The 13,754-nt window shown below is 45.0% G+C and overlaps 1 protein-coding gene across 25 annotated transcripts in view; it reads left to right on the forward strand.

The window, feature by feature from the left end:
- Nucleotides 1-776: 776 nt before the first annotated feature.
- The window catches only part of LOC144495881 (cAMP-regulated phosphoprotein 21-like), a 751,410-nt gene continuing 738,432 nt past the window's right edge, over nt 777-13,754 (forward strand). For 14 of the 25 annotated variants that reach the window (XM_078216584.1, XM_078216585.1, XM_078216578.1 and 11 more), the window contains exons 1-2: nt 799-911; nt 1,720-1,770. The gene's annotated coding sequence lies outside the window, so the exon portion shown is untranslated. Of the gene's footprint in view, nt 912-1,719; nt 1,771-13,754 lie in introns of all 25 variants that reach the window. The other 11 variants (XM_078216592.1, XM_078216588.1, XM_078216598.1 and 8 more) reach the window with 4 other exon arrangements.

Raw genomic sequence — 13,754 nt, forward strand, 5'->3', positions numbered from 1 at the left:
CCTCCATTCAGAAACGCACCTTTCCACTGCTACCCTTTGTCTTCTTTGACCGAGCCAGTTTTGTATCCACCTTGCCAGCTCACCTCTGATCCCATGCGACTTCACCTTCTGCACTTCTACAATATAGAGAAGTTTTAAATAGGCCACTTCCCTCCTTGCACCCTCCCAGAGGCCATGTCACCAGGACCGTGCTTTTCAAATCTTGCTCGCGTGACCTCTGCCTGGGGAGGCGGATGCACAGCCATTAATGATATTATAATGAGAGGCTTAGCATAGTTATCGGGTTGATGCCTGCTCTGGGTGGGAACCCTATTGAGGCCGGCGTGGCAGGCTAGATGAATCCAAAACGATCCCATGCCTGGCGCGGATCCCAATTCGGAGCTAACGCCCTGTTCAGCTGCCATTGGGATTCCTGCTCGTGGTGAACTGAGTTGGTGAATCCCCTCCCCCTGTGGTTTGCATTTCAATTTACCGTTACTAAACTGCAGCAAACTGCGCTTTGAGGACAAGTTATAATGCAACTTTGAAAGTGCTTCATTTTCTACCAGTTTTGCTTAAATAACAGTGAATAAGTTTGTTGCATTAGTGCAGTATATTTTATACTGTAAGTTACAGAAGCTGCTACTAATCTGTAGTTTGCAAAATTCTGAAGAACACAAAGTGTTTTGAGTCTGATTTAAGTACACAGCCAGACAGCCTGGAGATAGCCAGAACTATTCCACTTCAGTGTGATTGGTTAACGGCAGTCAAATGGTCGATTGTCAGTGTATGTCTCTGAACAGGTGCTGGTGCAGCATTGCACTCGGTATCTGACGTACACTTGTGTCACCAGCTTGGCATGGTCCACACTATTATATCAGGAAGGATCTGTATCTCTGTTAGTTTCTGAACTTCATATGTATACATCTGAGGTGAGTAATGTTTTAAAGCTGATATCTGAGTTTGTATTTAATTATGCATGGAGGAATTCAGCCACCAGTCATGTTTAATGAGGCTGATAGGAAATAGTTTTAAGGGAGTATAATCCTTAAAGAAGCCCTCATGTTGTCATCTTGGAAGTCGGATCTCTGGAAATGTTCAGTAATAGTACCCAAGATCAGTGAGTTGGAAAAGGTCGATGTGGATATCTCAGTGTAGACTGTACATATGTGTGTACTGAAGTTGATCTGTCAAAGAAGTTGGAAGTTTTGATGTTGAAAATACTCCAAAAACATGAAACAAAACATCCAAATTCATTGTGTCTTTTTGATCTTGTCAAACAGTTCTAAGGACTTGTTTCTTATTTTTTTCCTTTGTTAATCATTGTAATTTTCTTCAACTTTAGTGCCTGGAAAGTGGCGTGTGAGGTTACTGTTGCTCAGGTCAACCCTTTCCCCAACATCTTTCAATTAAATAAAACAAATAAAGGTTGACCTGCACTCAGATATCGACGAAACCCGAGAGTGGTTTTGTCGAGCAGTACTGTTAATGACTATTATTTCTCTAGAAGTCTTTTTGTCTCAGTAGTGTAGCAATTTGTTTAGGAAAGTTATTGCCTTGGCAGGATTGACCTTAGTTATATAAGTGTAATCCTGAATTGTAGCCTTGCTGTGCATGTCAGCATTCAGTTCATTCCTGTGCTGCATAACATTCTTCCAATTCTTGGATACTAATGTATACACATTGTGGCTTAAAATATTTCTCTGTTCAGAGTCTGATTTAGATTTTGTTTGCTTATAGGTTGTTTCATGTGTTCTTGTAGCATTTGAGGGGGAAAAAATGTAAGATGTGGTAAGTGCATATGTTTTTTTCCTCCTCAGCTTCTTTGTTTAATGGGTGCACTCAATGTTTTTAAATTTAATGCTGTGATGCATTCTTATTTTTGTGTTGGTATCTGCTGTTTCTTCCAAGGGTTAAAGAAAGTTTTGGGTAACTTTTTTTCTGGTAGTTTAGTGTTGTACTGGCACCAATTACTTGCATTAATAAAGTGGTATGTGTGAAGTTTCACAAATAAGCTTGTAACGAATATGTTTTGCACCTTGTGAGTGCAGAAACACGTTTTTAGCTCAATACATTTAAGAGCAATCCTGTGAAAACCTAATTAGCAAAGAAATTGTTGATTCTGAAACTAAGCTGAAAAATAGTCCTTTCCACAAACTTACAAATGCTCTTTTTGATGTTTTTTGTTCTTGGACAGAAGTTCTGAATGTGGTGAGCTAACTTAATCTAGCTCAACACTCTGGAGTACACCACTTAATTTCATCCGAAGTGCGAAAGGGTTGAGGGTCCAATTAAAAGAGAATGGGTGAGATTTTATGGCCTCGCTCGTTCCGAAACCATGAAGTCCCACCCAAGATCAACGGACCTTTCCATTGTCTGCCCCTCGCCTACTCTGGTTCCCATGGCACACGGGACGGCAAATTTCTGGCCAATATTTCATATAAAGAATCTCTGTACACAGTCATTATGATTGTACATTTTAAACAGTAATAGTAGCATTGCTTTTCTTTATCAGCTATGAAGCAGAATAGCCAGGAGAATTTTGATTAGGGAGAAGAATGGGTTAGATTCAGAGGCCGCTCTTTAGAAAGTCTCTTTGACAATTGGAGTACGCTGGGCCAGAGGTTTAAGGTAATGGTGCGCTTGGAGTTGCAAATCAAAAGAATACGGGATAAATATGCACAATTCATTGAAGGTAGCAGGGCAGCTTGAGACAGTGGTTAATAAATAATGAAGGGATCCTGAGCTTTCTAAATGGGGATTACAGTACAATATCAAGGGAGCTATGGACAGGAATTTGTGTCCCCCGCCACAGGAATCGGAGTGGGTGAGAGGCGGACCATGGAAAAGTCCGTTGGCCTTGGGCGGGATTTCCCAGTTACGGGACGAGCGAGGCTGTAAAATCCCACCCAGGATGTAGCTGTATAAATATCCTTTAGGGAAGGAAATCTGCCGTCCTTACCTGGTCTGGCCTAGTCACAGCAATGTGGTTGACTCTCAACTGCCCTTGGGCACCTAGGGATGGGCAATAAATGCTGGCCAGCCAGCAATGCCCATGTCCTACTAATGAATAAAAAAAAACACCAATTTAGACTCAACCAGTGTATTATGTTCAATTTTGGGCACCACACTGAAGCCATAAGAGAAGGTGCATAAAAGATTCACAAGAATGGTTCCAGGGATGAGTTATGTGGATAGATTGGCGAAGCAGGGGCTGTCCTCCTTGGTGAATAGGAGGTTTAGAGGAGATTTGATGGATCTATTCAAAATCAAGAAACTGTTCCCATTGGTCAAAGGATTGAGAATCAGAGGACACCGATTTAAGGTGATTTGCAAAAATGCAATGGCGATGTGACAAAAAACTTAACAGCTAGGTTAGGATCTGGAATGCTCTGCCTCGGGATGTGGTGGAGGCACCTTAAATCAAGGCCTTCAAAAGCGAATTGAATAATAATCTGAAAAGAAAGATTGCAGGGTACCAAGGAAAAGGTGATGAAGTGGAACGAGGTGAGTTGCTTTTCCAGATCAACAGGACAACATGGACATTAATGTTTGCCTCCTGTGCTGTAATCATTTTATGATTCTATAAGGAGACATTTTCCCACCTTGGAAACAAAACCATTATTTGCTAATAATACGGGAGTCTTGGATAGTCAACAATGACAACAAAATCATCCCGTGTGGAATTTTCCCAAAGCAAGGCAGAGTGCTATAGTGGGCCAGAAAAGCAGCATTAAGCCTGCTGGCGGCAGTACTGAGTTTTGAGGTGTACACTTAGGGTCTTAGAAAAAAGGTTTGACCATGGGTTTCACACTGCCTCTGTAGCAAACGCCCTCTGCTTTGTACACCCTGCCATTACTTCAGTGCTTCAGTCAGCAGGGTGCTCCGCCCGAGCAATCCCCAGACACTCCTTCGTGGCCCAAAACAGAGGATGGTTGTAAAGAGCCTGTCCCAAGATTTTCCAAAGTCTCCCCCACCAGACTGCTGGATGCAGTGGAGGCACATCATGATGCCTCGGAAAAGCAGCCAGCATAGTCAAGGACCCCACGCACCCTGGTCATTCTCTCTTCCACCTTCTTCCGTCGGGACAAAGATACAAAAGTCTGAGGTCATGTACCAACTGACTGAAGAACAGCTTCTTTCCTGCTGCCATCAGACTTTTGAATGGACCTACCTCGCATTAAGTTGACCTTTCTCTACACCCAGCTATGACTATAACACTACATTCTGCACTGTCTCGTTTCCTTCTCTATGTACAGTATGCTTTATCTGTATATTGTGCAAGAAACAATACTTTTCACTGTATACTAATACATGTGACAATAATAAATCAAATCAAATGTCCTCTATCTACACATAGGGAGGAGACCAGCAAGTAAGGGAACTCACTCCGCACGTGAAGCAGTGGCAGCATTGGTCAGCGCCAATGCCCTGCAGAGGAAGACAGGCATCCAGTGCCATAAAGAATGAATGATCTCTGTTCCACCAGGGTGACTCACTCCTTCCATCATTCTCAACTCTCTCACTCACACACCTATCACACATCCACAGGGAGTACAGTCAATGCCAGCTCATGGCACACCACCACTTGCTCTCTCATACACATCTTCATCAACCCTGTGGGTCATCACCTCACAGTTCCCACTCACCATCCACACATGCCGGGTATCCTTGGCATCTGTCCTGGCTTGCAACCTGCTTACATACTGCCCAACTATTTTCCTGCAGGACAAGCTGGCGGAAAGCGTTGCGTGAGTTGCAAATACACTCCGACTTCAAAGAAAATGCCCCAGAGCTGGCTGGGGGAGGAACTTGACCACTCCTGCACCATGGATGTCGATTAAACCAAGTGAGGATCAAGAACACCATTCTCCATCACGCCAATGTTTCATGAGTTATGACTCCTGTTTGTGAGTGTCCCTGCCATGCACTAATCAAATCTCCCTTCTCTGGCAGGCATATCAGGAAAGCAGCCCAGGGCCTCTACCAGCTAGGCCCAAGAGTCCACTTCAGACCAGCTCAGATGAATCCTCTGATGTCAAGATTGAAGAAGTGTCACAACTTTCACCCACACCCTCCACCAGCACAGAGACACGCACTTCATAGAATCCCTACAGTGCAGACGGGAGGCCATTCGGCCCAAGGTGCCTGCACCAACAACAATCCCACACAGGCCATATCCATTAACCCTACGTATTTGCCCTGCTAATCCCCCTGACACTAAGGGGCAATTTAGCACGATCAGTTCACCTAACCTACACATCTTTGGAATGTGGGAGGAAACTGGAGCACCTGGAGGCAATCCACGCAGACTTGGGGAGAACGTGCAAACAGTTACCTGAGTCCCTGGTGCTGTGAGGCAGCAGTACTAACCACTGCCACTGTGCTACCCCTAGATTGATAGCAGAACTGAGAGGTTCATAGAATCCCTACACTAAAGAAGGAGGCTATTTGGCCCATTAAATCCTACCCAGACTCTATCCAAGTAACCCTACACATTTACCATGGCTAACCTACATATCTTGGGACCCTAAGGGGCAATTTAGCCTGGCCAATCCACCTAACCTGCACATCGTTGGACTGTGGGAGGAAACCCACACAGACACAGGGAGAACGTGCAAACTCCACACAGACAGTGAACTGAGGCCAGAATTAAACCCGGGTCCCTGGCGCTGTGAGGCAGCAGTGCTAACCACTGTGCCACCATGCCGCCCCTTGTTGGGAATTTGTATTTGAGGCCTCAGGATCACATACTGGTGATCGCCTCACTCTCTCTGGTCCACAGCAGGTAAAGTGAGGGACAACCCAGGGAGCCAACACTGAGGATTGCTGGAGACCAGGAATCTGAGGCCCAGTCAGACGACGAGCCTCTGGACTCTGTCTTTCTTCAATTGCTGGAGATCCAAAGGCAAAGTCAGAAATAACCCCCCCCCCACCCAACCCTCCATTGAAGCACCTGGGTGTAAAGGGCAAAGGGCACAGTAGGTGACTATGATGCGCGACACCCTTTGTGGACTGTACTGCGAGGATTCACCAGACTAATCCAGGCACCGGAACCACGTCTTCAGTGCCCCTTATAGTCTATAGAGTGAGTGGCAACATGAGCTTGATTGTATCTGGTCTCAGTTGCAGTCTGTGGCCTCCGCACAGGCATCATCAGTCACATCCTCAGTGGGCATCCTTGTCCCAAGAACCTAGCACAGACCTGGAGCTTTGTGTAGTCGCAGACCAGCTGAACTTTGAGGGAGTGGAATCCCTTGTGGTTGATGAACTGCACTCCTCCTTGATATCACAGGGATCAGAGAGCCACATGAGTGCACTCAATGGCAACCTGCACCTGTGTAACCCTGCGATCTGGGTGAAGCCCAGGGCTCTTGTGTCCTGGCTAGCCTGGGCCCGGTCAAAATTGATGTAGTTGAGCCCTTGCGAAGAGTTTATCCATCGCCTCCTTGACATACTAGTGAGCGAGGCTTGTGAGGTATCACAAAGGTCACTGGTGGAGCCCTCAAAGGAGCCACTTGATTAAAGTTGAGGGTGGCTCTGACAGGCAGTGGATGCTCTCCAAGTCCAGGTGGCACCAACTCCTGCAGAAGGTTGCATATGCGAGCTACCATGTCCCTGGACAGGTGAAGTCTTCTCTGACACTGGTTGTCATCTGCAGGAGGTTCAGACACCAACTGTAGTCCCTGGGACATCAAAGGCACCTCCAAGTAGCCGCGCCCTTGGTCCCCTCCTGTAGCGGTGGAGCAGACCCTGCCACCGCTCCTTCCTCTGGAGAGACAGATGCCCAGTTTACACCTTATCTTCTCTCGATGCGCCAGAAGAAACAAAGCCAGTTCCGTGGCTCCATCGCACTCGCACGCTAATCACTGCGAAAGAAGAGGTAAAGTTTTGCCCTTGTCCAATCACCTTCATCTGCATCTCAATGGCCAGCCAATGAATAATTTGAAGGCCTGTCCCTCATTAGCTCCCAGAATGGACAAAACCTCTCACTATCCTTGCCCCACTCAGCTTGACAGCTTTGGCTATCCTAATTTATCCTGAGCCCTCATGTAAGGTGCAGGCATTATCCCAAGCTTCAATCAAAGACCTCGTGCGTAACCCGGTCAATGGGGGAAATCTGTCAAAACGCACATCTGCACACACCTGATGGGTTGGAGTGCCCTTGCCCTGTGCTTGGCCAGTGGTGCAGGAAACCCATAGCAGTCACGATGAGGAGGTCAATGTGCCACAGGTTAATTGCTGAACAGCAATCAGTGGCACATGCATGCATCAGTGGTGAGTTCGTGTGCATAGTTGGCTTAACAGTCAGACTACAGGAATGTTAATTGACCTATAGATGAATGATCTTGGATGCAATATAAAGTTCATAACTGACATGTCTCACCATTAGATTTGCCCTTGTCAGTAATGACTTTGCAGGCAACCACCTCCCCAAATACGAATGGAATCTTTATCCATGATGACTGACCACCCCTCCGCTGCACCAACCCAGGTTCCCCTTCCCAGTGTCAGGATCCTCCAAGAAAGCAGAGGCCTAGCTGCAGAAGAATGCAGTCTCAGAATACAGCTTTCTCCTACTGGTGCAGAGACCTCTCCACTCTGGGCACACCACTTTCTCCATGCCCCTCCCCTTCTGGCACAGAGGCCTTTGCCCTGTCTTCATTGCCCATTCAGCGCCTGTGCCTTCAGGATTCATGTCCAGGTGTTACGATGCAGAGGTTGATCCCCTTTTTGAGAAGCCACGCAGAATTCCACAAAGAGAATTACCTCGCTTCGTAATTTGTTAAGTGTTTGGGAAGGTGTTAACCGTTCTTCATTAACGTTTAAAGGTTCATTAACAGAAAGACTTGACATTCACTTTAAGTGAATAATTAGTTAACACGTTATTTATTTAACCAACTGAGAACTTTAACTAAACAAGTATCATATCAATTTAAATTTGGTTTTACTGGAACGCTGTTCAAATCAATACAAGGGTCAGGGTTCAGGGTAAGCACATTCCTTTTAGAGTGAAGGGCAAGGCTGGTAGAATTTAGTAACCCTGGATGACTTGGGATATTGAGGCCCTGGTCAAGAAGAAGAAAGAGGCACATGACATGCGTAGACAACTGGGATCAAGTGGATCCCTTGAAGAGTATAAAGGGTGTAGGAGTAGAGTTAAGAGAGAAACCAGGAGGGCAAAAAGGGATTGCTTTGGCAGATAAGTCAAATGAGACTCCAAAGAGTCTTTTGCCTCAAATACAAATAAAAGTACATAAAGGGCAAAAGACTAACTAAGAAGAGAGTAGGGCCTCTTAAGGATCAACAAGGTCAACTATGTGCGGAACCACAAGAGATGGGTGAGATCCTAATTGAGTATTTCTCATCAGTATTTACTGTTGAGAAAGGCATGGATGTTAGGGAACTTGGGGAAATAAATAGTGATCTCTTGAGGAATGTACGTATTACAGAGAAGGAGATGCTAGAAATCTTAAAGCGCATCAAGGTAGATAAATCTCCGGGACATGATGAAGTGTATCCCAGGATGTTGTGGGAGGCTAGGGAGGAAATTGCTGGTCCTCTATCAGAGATATTTGAATCATCGACAGCAACAGTTGAGGTGCCTGAAGATTGGAGAGTGGCAAATGTTGCGTCTTTGTTTAAGAAAGGCTGCAGGGAAAAGCCTGGGAACGACAGACCAGTGAGCCTAACATCGGCAGCTGGTAAAATGTTAGAAGGTACTGTGAGAGACAGGATCTACAGGCAGTTAGAGAGGCAAGGATAGATTAGGGACAGTCAGCATGGCTTTGTGAGTGGAAAATTTTGTCTTACAAATTTGAGTTTTTTGAAGGGGTAACCAAGAAGGTAGAAGAGGGCAGTGCAGTCGACACTGTCTACATGGACTTTAGCAAGGCCTTTGACAATTTACCGCATGGTAGGTTGTTGCATAAGGTTAAATCTTATGAGATCCAGGGTAAGGTAGCCAAATGGATACAAAATTGCCTTGATGACAGAAGACAGAGGGTGATGGTAGAAGGTTGTTTTTCAAAGGAGAGGCCTGTGACAAGTGATATGCCTTGGGGATTGGTTTCAGATCCACTGTTATTTGTCATTTATTAATGATTTAGATGAGAATTTAGGAGGCATGGTCAGTAAGTTTGCAGATGACACCAAGATTGGTGGCATAGTGGACAGTGAAGAAGGTTATCTAGGATTGCAACGGGATCTTGATCAATTGGCAAGCGGGCTGATGAATGGCAGATTGCGTTTAATTTAGATAAATGCGAGGTGATCCACTTTGGTAGATTGAACCAGGGCAGGACTTATTCAATGAATGGTAGGGTGTTGGGTAGAGTTATAGAACAAAGAGATCTAGTGGTACAGGTTCATAGATCCTTGAAAGTGGAGTCACAGGTGGACAGAGTGGTGAAGAAGGCATTCAGCATGCTTGGTTTCATTGGTCAGAACATTGAATACAGGAGTTGTTGAAGTTGTACAAAACATTGGTAAGGCCAGACTTGGAATACTGTGTACAGTTCTGGTCACCCTATTATAGAAAGGATATTATTAAACTAGAAAGTGTACAGAAAAGATTTACTGGGATGCTACCGGGACTTGATGGTTTGAGTTATAAGGAGAGGCTGGATAGACTGGGACTTTTTCCCTGGAGCGTAGGAGGCTTAGGGGTGATCTTATAGAGGTCTATAAGAGGTCTTATAGAGGTCTATAAAATAATGAGGGGCATAGATCAGTTAGATAGTCAACTAGGTTTAAAGTAAGAGGGGAGAGATACAAAAGGGTCCAGAGGGACAATTGTTTCACACAGAGAGTGGTGAATGTCTGGAACAAGCTGCCAAATGTAGTAGTAGAGGCGGGTACAATTTTGTCTTTTGAATAGCATTTAGACAGTTACATAGTTAAGGTGAGTATAGAGAGATATGGGTCAAACGTGGGCAATTGGGACTAGCTTTTTGGGTTTTTTTTTAAAAAGGGCAGCATGAACAAGTTGGGCTGAAGGGCCTGTTGCCATGCTGTAAAAGTCTATGACCATTCATTATCAAAACAAATAATAATTTAATCGCTCTCAAATATATACAAACAGGTTTTGTGGCTTTGGAAAAATACCTTTGGAGTTCTTCTAGCGATTCCGCTGTCTGTAAGCTTTTCCTGATTTGGTACCCGTTTGTTAAATAGATGGAGAATTCTCTTCAGAGATATTTTAGGCTGGCAGGGAGCTGTTCTTGCCCTCTCTGGGTGTTTAGAGGTGGCAGCCCTCCTGTCACACTGCAGGCAGTTGAGTTCCTCTTTATAATCCCGATGACCTGTCAATTTTCCTACACATGGATTGGTTTGATGTTGTCAACAACAGCAAATTCAAATTTGATAGGTTCCTGATTGTTGAGTGTCTTCTTTAAACTGATAGGCTGTCATAATTCATAAGCCTGCAAAGTCTGTTACCAAGGCAACCCTGATGTTTTAGTCTCTGTTACAAATGTTGCAATTTGTGTACCCTGTAGGCATCTGCATTTTAAACATCCAAGCACTGAACACAAAACCAGTTTTTAAAGGGACTACACTTGACAAACTCAACTTCACAACACAGAGCATTGGCCTTTTCTGGCAGCAGTTCGCCTGCAATTACCCCTCTCAAAGCTACCTCCCCTTGTTGATTCAGCCCCTCACCCCGAAGCCTTTTGCTGGCTCGCTCCCCTCGCCCCAAGGCCCTTTTGCAGGGTTGCTCCCCTCACTGCGCGATGCCTTGCTGACTCCCCCTTGCCCTTGCCAAGCCCCCTTTCCCCTGTAACTCAGCGGTGACCTATGGTGTGCTGTGCACTCACCTCTGAATTCCCCTCAGAGACCAGCTTGCCTGGTTCTCATTTTTAAAAAGCTGTCATACATGGTGCCATCGTGATGTTACGCCATTGTGCGTTGGGGGGATGATTGCTGCAGAGAGACCCGATAATAAAATACAAATATATTGAAATCAGGTTCCCGATGTTTCATGGCAGGTTTCCTGTTACATCACCAGCAGGGGATAGGGACGATTGTGACGAGGCTTCCTGCCTGAGTGAAACAGGTGGCAGGATTCTTCAGCCGCGCGTGTCCCAAGACTGAAAGTTCCTGCCTGAGCTCAATGGACCTTTTAAATGGTCCTCTGAATTTTCTGTCTTGCCCACTATGATTCCCATGGCGGGAGAGATGGGAGGATTTTGGCCAGGGTTTGGGGCACTCGCCAGATTTTGTGCTCCGTCGCCATTCACACCCGATCAGAACAGGAGCGCAAAATCCCAGCCATAAGAGAGTGCGTTTAACATAATATATAGCCCCAAAGTGCTTCACAGAGGGTTTATAAAACAAAGTATCCAGCCAAAAGAGATAATAAGGCAGATGCCCAAAAGCCTGGTCAAAGAGGTATGTTTTGAAGAGTATCTTTAAGGAGGAATGATAAGTGGACGGGTGGTGAGCTTTAAGGATGGAATTCCAGAGCTTAGGGACTAGGCAGCTGTTGGCACCTATGGTGGAATGATTCAAATCCAGGGTATTCGAGAGGGAAGAACAAGAGGGGCCTAGATTTCTCAGAGAATTATGGGCTGGAGGAGATTGCAGAAATAAAGAGGGGAGAAGCAATGGAGGAATATGCAAACAAAGATCTGTAAGGTATATTTAATCAGGAGCCAATGTAGATCAGTGAGAATAGTGGTGATGGATGGAAGGTATTTGGTGTGAGCTAGGGCACGCCTAGTCATTGGTGAGTTGGAGGGAGAAATCTACCAAAAATATTCAAATGCTGAACAAGCATGAAAATGAGAGAGAATCGCCCCAATTTTTGGGCAGTCTCTCAGATGCTATCTTGTGGCATTTAGAAAAAAAAACCTCCCAAATGTGATTCTTGCCAGCAGGGGGAGTGGAGCCCATTAATGCTGGGAAGCCGGCTGCTGACCTGTAGGGGCGCCATTGCGCAGGCGCCTTGATCTCCCAGTGCACTGTGTATAAATGTACACAGTGCACCAGGAGATCTGTCACTCCCATGGCTGATCCCTGATGCAGAGTGCCCCTCCCTTTAGGCTCTGCCCCTTGGCACTGCCAGGGTGACTGGTGAACAGAGCCAGGCTGGCACTGCCCAAGGTGCACTGCCCACCCAGGGGGCCTCAATAGCCTCCGATTTTCCCCCAGGGGAGACCATCATGTCCGGTCCCCGTCGGTGAGGACCTCCACTGACGAGGTTAAAGCAAGTGAGCCCGGCCAATTGCATTCGGGAGTCACGAATAATATTAAAATAAGCTAATGAATATTTAAAGCCTCACCAGGGCTTGTAACATCACAAGGGATGAGAAATCGGGCGGGAGCCTCTTGGTCTTATGCCTCTCGCCCAATCTCACTGCTGTGACGAGCCGGTAAGATCACCTCGGGGTGTACTGTTTTGTTTAAGTAACCCTGTTCTTCTCTCAGTCTGACAGTTACAAAACACAGTAAGAAGTTTAACAACACCAAGTTAAAGTCCAACAGGTTTATTTGGTAGCAAAAGCCACACAAGCTTTCAGAGCTCCAAGCCCCTTCTTCAGGTGAGTGGGAATTCTGTTCACAAACAGGGCATATAAAGACAGAGACTCAATTTACATGAATAATGGTTGGAATGCGAATACTTACAGCTAATCAAATCTTTAAGAAACAAAACAATGTGAGTGGAGAGAGCATCAAGACAGGCTAAAAAGATGTGTATTGTCTCCAGACAAGACAGCCAGTGAAACTCGGCAGGTCCAGGCAACTGTGGGGGTTACGGATAGTGTGACATGAACCCAATATATATATATACCTGCCGAGTTTCACTGGCTGTCTTGTCTGGAGACAATACACATCTTTTTAGCCTGTCTTGATGCTCTCTCCACTCACATTGTTTTGTTTCTTAAAGACTTGATTAGCTGTAAGTATTCGCATTCCAACCATTATTCATGTAAATTGAGTCTGTGTCTTTATATGCCCTGTTTGTGAACAGAATTCCCACTCACCTGAAGAAGGGGCTTGGAGCTCCGAAAGCTTGTGTGGCTTTTGCTACCAAATAAACCTGTTGGACTTTAACCTGGTGTTGTTAAACTTCTTACTGTGTTTACCCCAGTCCAACGCCGGCATCTCCACATCACAGTTACAAAACATTCAGATTTCCTGTTAATGACTTATTGGCCCCATGGAGATGTAATGAGATAAAGGAATCCTAGATCTAAAACTGCAATGGCGGTAATGGATTCAAGGAACTAGGCTTGCCAATTCTAGTTTGATGTATTCCTGGAAGTCATCGGTTGAGATTGGATCATGTGACACTGATTTGCAATGCATCTGGTCATGTAATGTCTGGTCACATGATATCTGTCCACAGTTTGCAAATAGCACTGCATCATTATCCAACAGATTTTTAATGCTACTGTGATATCTAGACACATACTGTTTGAATATGTAATCTTTGTTTCTAATTTCAAAACTCATACATTGATTACGCAAAGTAAATACTATGTGACTCACACTGGAAAGTTATCTTTCGAAATTGAAACAATGATGTTTGTTAATGAGGCTCTGAAATTATGATACTTTGCTCATTTATTTTTTGGATATTTTGATCAAGATTAACATTCTTGGCTATTAGTTGATAGTTGGGTGGCCATCAAACCAGTTCAAGTGCAAAATGAGTGTTTATTTGGGTCCTGGTTTGCCTGTGATTTTCTGCTGGTGTTGCTGAAGGAATCCTATATAGTACATAGAACTCACCTAGCAGTCACTGAGGATAGTATTTCTATTTTAAG

This window comes from Mustelus asterias, chromosome 7 (genome assembly GCF_964213995.1).
Source record: "Mustelus asterias chromosome 7, sMusAst1.hap1.1, whole genome shotgun sequence".
NCBI lineage: Eukaryota > Metazoa > Chordata > Chondrichthyes > Carcharhiniformes > Triakidae > Mustelus > Mustelus asterias.